The following is a 7,287-nucleotide window of genomic DNA, read 5'->3' on the forward strand; positions in this document are numbered from 1 at the left end:
AAAGCAAGGATGTGGTATTGTTATGGCTGGATGCCATTTTACCGTCATGAACGGCAAACCCGTCCAAAGACAAAACCTAACACACAGAGGAAGACAGAACTGAGAGAATTGGAGCCAGCGTCCTGAACAAACCACACCCAGAGGCAATCTTCCCTTGGTACTTTTCCGTTCCGTGAGCCAATAAATTCTCTTTATTGTTCAGACCAGTTCAGGCTGAGTTTTCCGTTGCTTGCAACCAAAATGATGACCAACTGAAAGAGTTCTGGAAAACAAAAGTGATCTGGAATGAAAGGAGAGGGGAGGAATGTCAGCGAATCACAGGGTCCAGGCTGCGACAGTCAGGGTAACAGAGGACTTAACAGAGGTATGACCTGGGCAGGTGCAGACCTCCTAGCCCTGCCTGCCAAACCCTGGCAGAAGCCAAAGAGGAACCTTGAAAAGTAAGCACATAAGAACCCGTCTGAGAACACACTCTGGAATGAATTCAAAAATCCTCACGAATGACCCAGAAAGCTCTGCTTTGGAGTCAGACAGACCATCGTTCAAATACTGGCCTTCCTTGGGGCACCCGGGTGGCTCAGTCAGTTAAGCGTCTGACTCTTGATTTCGGCTCAGGTCATGATCTCACAGTTCCTGAGTTTGAGCCCTGTGTCGGGCTCTGTGCTGACAGCTCAGAGCCTGGAGCCTGCTTCCGAGTCTGTGTCTCCCTCTCTCTCTGACCCCCCTCCACTCACATTCTATCTCTCTTTGTCTCTCAAAAATGAAAAAATGTTAACAGTGGTTATCTTTGGGTGGTGGGATTACAGATAGCTGCTTGTTTATATCTTTTGAAGTTGCCCCGTTTCTATGATGAGCCTTACTTTTGCAATGAAGAAATATGTATTTAGCCATTTTCACTAAAAAATGAATATATAACACTCTAATGGTCATATCCCCCTCTCCTCACCTAGCTGGTCCAGCTAGGTTTGTGAGCAGACGTCCAGAACTCTGAGCCTCCTGTCCATTGAACTCCCAACTCCTCAAGCCCTAGGGGCGCCTGGGTGGCTCAGTCAGTTAAGCATCCAACCTCAGCTCAGGCCACGATCTCACGACTCATGGGTTCGAGCCCCACATCGGCCTCTGTGCTGACAGTGCAGAGCCTGCTTGGGATTCTCTCTCTCCCTCTTTTTCCACCCCTCCCCCACTTGTTCTTTCTATCTAAAAAACAAACAAACAAAAACTTAAGTGCCAACTCCTCAAGCCCTAAATGCCCTGCATCCTCCTGCCCCTCCCCTTGGGGCTCCCGTGTCACCCGCCCGGGTCCTCCACTGTTGTAGTTTTCAGACTGTATTACTGTATCATTTTTAGGAGCCTGTCCCTCCCACTGGGCTGTGAACCGGCGAGGCTCTGGCACAGAGTAGGGATTCATGAAGCATCCTTTCTTTCCTGGCTCCTCCTTAAAGGCAGGAACTAGAAAGGATTCCGTTTTGCATTCTTGGTGCCCCACAAAGTGTGTGACACATACTAGCAGATGCCAGACAGGAAGTCGGTGTATGACCCGTGCAGCCACAGGAAGCCCCGCACTCAGAAGAACCCCGAGCTTGGGGCGTGACGCCCTGCAGTCACTGCCTTGAAATTCTTAATAACTTTATCTTGGAATCCGTGCCTTCGCGTGAAGTCCGGCAGGACGGTGGAGCACACGCTGGAGCTTGGGGCTCAGCTCATGTGCACTCCTGCCTCTTACTGCCTCCTTGGGCTCGGCCACCCACTCTCCCAGCCCACAAGCACCCCATGCTTCAGGGAGCACAGCATCGAATAGCAAATAAAAAACACGGAGTCCAGTTCAGAGAAAGATTGCAAAAGAAACAAACAAGCTTTTCTCTTGCTTTTGGAACAAGGAGCCCCACATTTTCCTTTTGACTGGGTCCTGCAGCCAGCCCTGCCACCAAATAAATATTGGTTAAATGGACGCAGTAGTGGAGAGGAGTGAAATGGCAGATTGGAATCTTTACCTTAGCTCGGTCAGTGGCAACTCCGTCCTTCCAGCAGCTCGGACCGCCATCTGTAGACTCTTCATTGACACCTCTTTATCTCTTACACCTGACATGCAATGCTTGATCTACCAGCAAATTCTGCTGACTCGACCAAAATTGATTCTAACTCCTATTTTTTCACCCCCTCTGCTGTTGGTGCCCTGACCCCTGCCACCTTCCCTTCTCACCTGGATCACTGAAGCGACAACCCAGTCCCCCTTGTGTTGCCCCTGCTCTTCTAGTCTGTTCTCATCACGCCAGCCAGGTCCTTTGACATTCTAAGTCAGACCACAGTCATACTTTCTTACTGCCCTACAATGGCTGCAAAGAATGAATTTCACTGCTTTAATTTTTTTTATTTTTTTAGGTTTATTTTCCAGAGAGACAGACAGTGAGCAGGGGAGGGGCAAAGAGAGAGGGCAACACAGAATCCAAAGCAGGCTCCAGGCTCTGAGCTGTCAGCACAGAGCCCGACGCGGGACTCCAACTCATAAACCGCAAGATCATGACCTGAGCCGAAGTCAGATGCTTAACCACCGACTGAGCCACCCAAGCGCCCTTGGCTGCTTTGATTTTTGTAAATGCATTTTAAGCAACTTCACAGTGGAGGAACCTGGACAACACTACCTTACCCAGGTAAGGAAGGTTGGTATCACCAGGGATGCCGTGTGGGCTCCTACATGCCCAATAGGATGTGATGAGAAGGGCATCCACATCTGTAGTGTTCTCTCCAAAAACCCATAACCCCCATCTAATCAGGAGGAAAATATCAGACAAACCCAGACTGGGGAGGCCTTCTATACCTGGTCAATACTCCTCATGACTATCAAGGTCATGAAAAACAAGGAATGACTGAGTGAAACTGCCATAGGTCACAGGAGATTGGGGAGACATGACAACCAGAGGCAATGTGACCCCTGGACTGGATCCTGCTGCAGAAAACAGTGATAATGGAAAAACTGGCAAAGTCCAAATAAAAGCTAGAGTTCAGTTCATAATTGTGTTTAAAATTTTTTTTTCAACATTTTTTATTTATTTTTGGGACAGAGAGAGGCAGAGCATGAACAGGGGAGGGGCAGAGAGAGAGGGAGACACAGAATCGGAAGCAGGCTCCAGGCTCCGAGCCATCAGCCCAGAGCCTGACGCGGGGCTCGAACTCACGGACCGCGAGATCGTGACCTGGCTGAAGTCGGATGCTTAACCAACTGCGCCACCCAGGCGCCCCCATAATTGTGTTTAAAGTCATCACCTATGTGATGTTATTGACTTCATTTTTTTTGTCTTAACACTGATTTTTGTTATTGAAAGATTCATTTCAATCTTATTTATGAATACAATTCCATTCTTCTATTTTTGAAAATGCTTTCTGCATACAGGTCTAGATGATTTTAATGACTTTTTAAAATTTGCATCCCAGTGTAGTTAACACACAGTGTTATACTGAGTTTTATTTTTTAAATCAGGACTAGGTGTTGAATCTTGTCAAAGGCCTATGTAGATAGTCCTATGACTTTTTTTTTCCTTCTTAGATATATTAGCAAGTGAATTATATTAATGGTTTTCATTTAGTTTGCATGGGGGGGAGGGGATATATCCCACTTAATCATGAAAAAAAAAAAGAATTTGAATAAAGCCAGAGTCCTTTAAGGCTTTCCTCCATCATTCCATGCCCCGCCTCCCGCATCCCCATCCCTCCTCATCATCCCTGTGCCTTAGGTGTGCTAGGACCGCCACAGCAAAGTAGCACAGATTGGGTGGCTTAGACAGCAGAAATGTATTGTCTTCCAGTTCTGGAGGCCGGACCTCCAGGATAAGGGCGCCCTCAGGGCTGCTTCCTCCTGAGGGAGGGTCTGCAAGGGAGAATCTGTTGCAGGCCTCTCTCATAGCGCCTGCTGGTTTGCTAGCCACCTCTGGCATTCCTTGGCTTGTAGATGCATCGCCTTGATCTCTGCCTTCATCATCACATGGTGCTCTCCTCGTGGGCAGGTGTCTGTGTCCAAATGTCCCCCTTTTTAAAAAAATATATGTATTTATTTGGCGGGGGGGCGGGGGGGCTCAAGCAGGGGAGGGGCAGAGAGAGGGAGACCGAGGATCTGAAGCGAGCTCGAACTCACGAGAGCTGCGAGATCATGACCTGAGCCCAACGGACTGAGCCACCCAGGTGCCCCCAAATTTCCCCTTTTCTTGTAAGGACACCAGTCATGTTGGATTAGGGCGCCCTCTCATGGCCTTGTCTTAACTAATTACATCTGCAACAGCCCTATTTCCAAACAGGGTCCCATTCTGACATACTTCTGGTTAGAACTCCAACACATATGAATTTGGGGAGAGGGGGACATAATTCAGCCCATAGCATCCTCTTTGTATCCTCCTCCTTCCCCCCTCAGAACTCTGCTCCAGCCATGTTAGCCTGGTTGCTCCATTCCTGCCTTAGTGCATTGCTTCCAATGTCTTTTCTTCTCTGAATGTTCTCCCGCAGACCTCCCTTTGGGGGAAAAACTCCCCCACCTGCTCTGAGACTTTGCTCAAATGCTCGAGGCCCGCCCTGTCCACCTATTCACAACTGCCCCTCCCCTAGCATTTCTGATGTCCCTGGCTATGCTGTATTCTAAACATTTTTCTTCTCTCACAGCACTTACCACTTCCTAACATATTGTATATCTGCTTGTTTATTACATATACTGTTGTTTATTCTCTCTCCTCTCTAAACTGTAAGCTTCAGGAAGGTAGAAATCCTTATCTATCTTGATCACCGTATCCCAAGTGCCTAAGAGACAGCTTAGTGAGTAGGATGTGATAAAAAGTGGTTGAAGAAGGGGGCGCCTGGGTGGCTCAGTCAGTTAAGTGTCCAACTTTGGCTCAGGTCACGATCTCACAGTCCATGGGTTCCAGCCCACGTGGGGCTCTGTGCTGACAGCTCAGAGCCCGGAGCCTGCTTCAGATTCTGTGTCTCCCTCGCTCTCTGACCCTCCCCCACTCGCACTCTGTCTCTCTCAAAAATAAATAAACGTTTAAAAAAAACAAAAATGGTTGAAGAAGGAAAAGAAGAAAAAAAAAAAAAGATGGGTTTTGTTTCTGGAGACTGGGAGACCCAGAAGTAATTTGCCTCCTGTTTATCTCACCTCCAGCCTCTGGGATATAGCACTGAAGGGAAAGCCAACTTCACCATGGCTGTAAGACGTGACTTAGCAAAGCCTGAGACCCCTAGCTATACAGACAACAACTGAGATCAAGCAAACGACTGGGCGGGGGAGGGGCCAGGGGCGTGGGTGGGGTTCGCCCTGGGTGGCCAGGGGCTGTAGTTGCAAGATCATTCCAGCAGAGGGCAGCATTATCTTCAAATCCAAACAAACGGGGTGGGGAGGGAAAATGAAATCATCCCAGTGAAAATAACTCGGTACCCCATAGGAGTTGGGTCAGGCAGCCAGCCTCTAGAACCTAACGCCACCCTTGCAGGTTCGCAAATCCTTTCACATGCATTCATTCTCCCCCTAAAGTCCTCCCAGAGGAGAATTTAGCAGTTGCCAGAGCGTGAGCACAGCTTGGGAGGGGCCGGGAAGTTAATCACCTGTGTGCTCGTGTGCCGTCCAATTATCTGTCTCCGGCTTCAAGCACGGAAGAGTCCTGTCTCTGTGGTCGTCCCTTTCCTCCAGACCAGTGGTTCTCAGTCTCTCGTGCCCTTTCAAATACAGCACAGTGGGACGCTCTGGGCAAGACAATTGAAAGGTATATTTCAAAGCACCGAAAATCTTTTCACTGTTTTCTCAGAGCTCACTTGGTGGTCCCTGAACAGCGTCATGGGCAGCTCGGGCTGCCATCACAAAACAGCGTAGACTCGGTGGGGCCAGCCCGGTCGGGTTCTCCCTTGCTGGCTTGCAGACAGCTGCCTTCTCGCGGGGTCCGCACACGGGGGCGGCAGAGAAAGAGCTCTGATCTCTTCCTCTTCTCCTAAGGACCCCGAGCCCGTCCCAGAGGCCTCACCCCCATAACTTCATCCAAACCTAATTGCCTCCCAAAGGCCCCACCTCCAAATACCATGACATGCAGGGTTAGGACTTCAACATATGAATCTTGAGGAGACACAATTGAGTCCATAGCAAGCACCCTGTCACACTGTAAGGAGAATGATTGATTTCCCATCCTGATGGTGCTCTCTTACCTATTCGTGAGGCAAGGTTCTAGCAAGTTCTAGCAAATTTCTGTCTGGCTTTAACGCAGCCTTCCTTATTTTCTCTTACATGCAGCCAACTGCACCAAGCTCTACCCTGTGCGGCCCAACCAGCATACTCGACATTCTGTCTGGCAGACATGGCTGCCAAAGTAGTGTCCTTGGTGGCGGTAAAAATAAATTGCACAAATGGTTACCTGGGGGTGGAGGGGTTGAAGATGGGAACTGGGCAGATGGGAGACAGGTGGGGAAAAGACTTCTCATTAATCATTTTTAGTTTTTTTTTTTTTTGAAACATGTGAAGTGGTTCTTGTTACAAATTTTAATTGTAAAATATAACCTTGAAATGGTAAAAAACTAGGAACTTTAACTTGAGGGTAACAAGCAAGCGGTGCTGCTGCGAACCATCCTTGAAGCTCTGGCATCTGAGGTTGTATGTCTCGTGAATGCTATGTCTCAACCTCCACCGAGAGAGCCAAGAGGCCTCCAGCCAATTCCAGGAGGCGCCTTTCTGGGCCTGGGCTTAGAAAACTGTCCCTTCTTAGTTACCTCCACTCCAGATCCTTGGCTCAGAATCAGCTCACCCTGGACTCTCTTGGTCCTCGTCTCTCCCTCACTGATCTGTCTAGATGCCTACGCTCTCAGTCCCACCCACCCCCCACCCCGCTGCAACCCAGGGTATCGTGGCCTCTCCTCAGCTCCCACCCGGCCCTCTCTGCCTGTATTGTTTCTAGATACAATTCCAAATTTCTCCACAGATGTACTCCCCAGTCTCCTGGGCGCCAAAGAAACCTCAGGCCGGGGGTTTTTTATCTCACCCTGGCAGTGAATTCTCATTAACTTGCACTGACTATGGAAATCAACCTGCCTGCCCTCGGGCCATTCCCGTTTTCTTCCACTTAAAAATAAGGCCTTTGATTTATAGCGAATGTATGTATATCCAGCTTCCTGTTGCAATTACCTCCCCCTAGTCCCAAGGCCACAGACCCAATGAGTTTCTTGGGCTGCATGGAATCAGTTTCTTCCTTTGTTTGTGCATTGAAACTACAACTGGTGCTCAACGTTTAAAAATTTAGACTCGTTGGGGCTCCCGGGTGGCTCAGTGGT

At 48.9% G+C, this 7,287-nt stretch overlaps 1 long non-coding RNA gene across 1 annotated transcript; it reads right to left on the reverse strand.

The window, feature by feature from the left end:
* Nucleotides 1-3,767: 3,767 nt before the first annotated feature.
* Nucleotides 3,768-6,300, reverse strand: LOC147578675 (uncharacterized). The gene is made up of 3 exons (XR_015254332.1): nucleotides 6,172-6,300; nucleotides 5,581-5,691; nucleotides 3,768-4,020 (listed from the first exon to the last, which is right to left on the reverse strand). It is a non-coding gene; the product is annotated as an uncharacterized LOC147578675 (long non-coding RNA).
* Nucleotides 6,301-7,287: the final 987 nt, after the last annotated feature.

This window comes from Puma concolor, chromosome C1 (genome assembly GCF_028749965.1).
Source record: "Puma concolor isolate L17-30 chromosome C1, mPumCon1.1.hap2, whole genome shotgun sequence".
Classification (NCBI taxonomy): Eukaryota; Metazoa; Chordata; class Mammalia; order Carnivora; family Felidae; genus Puma; species Puma concolor.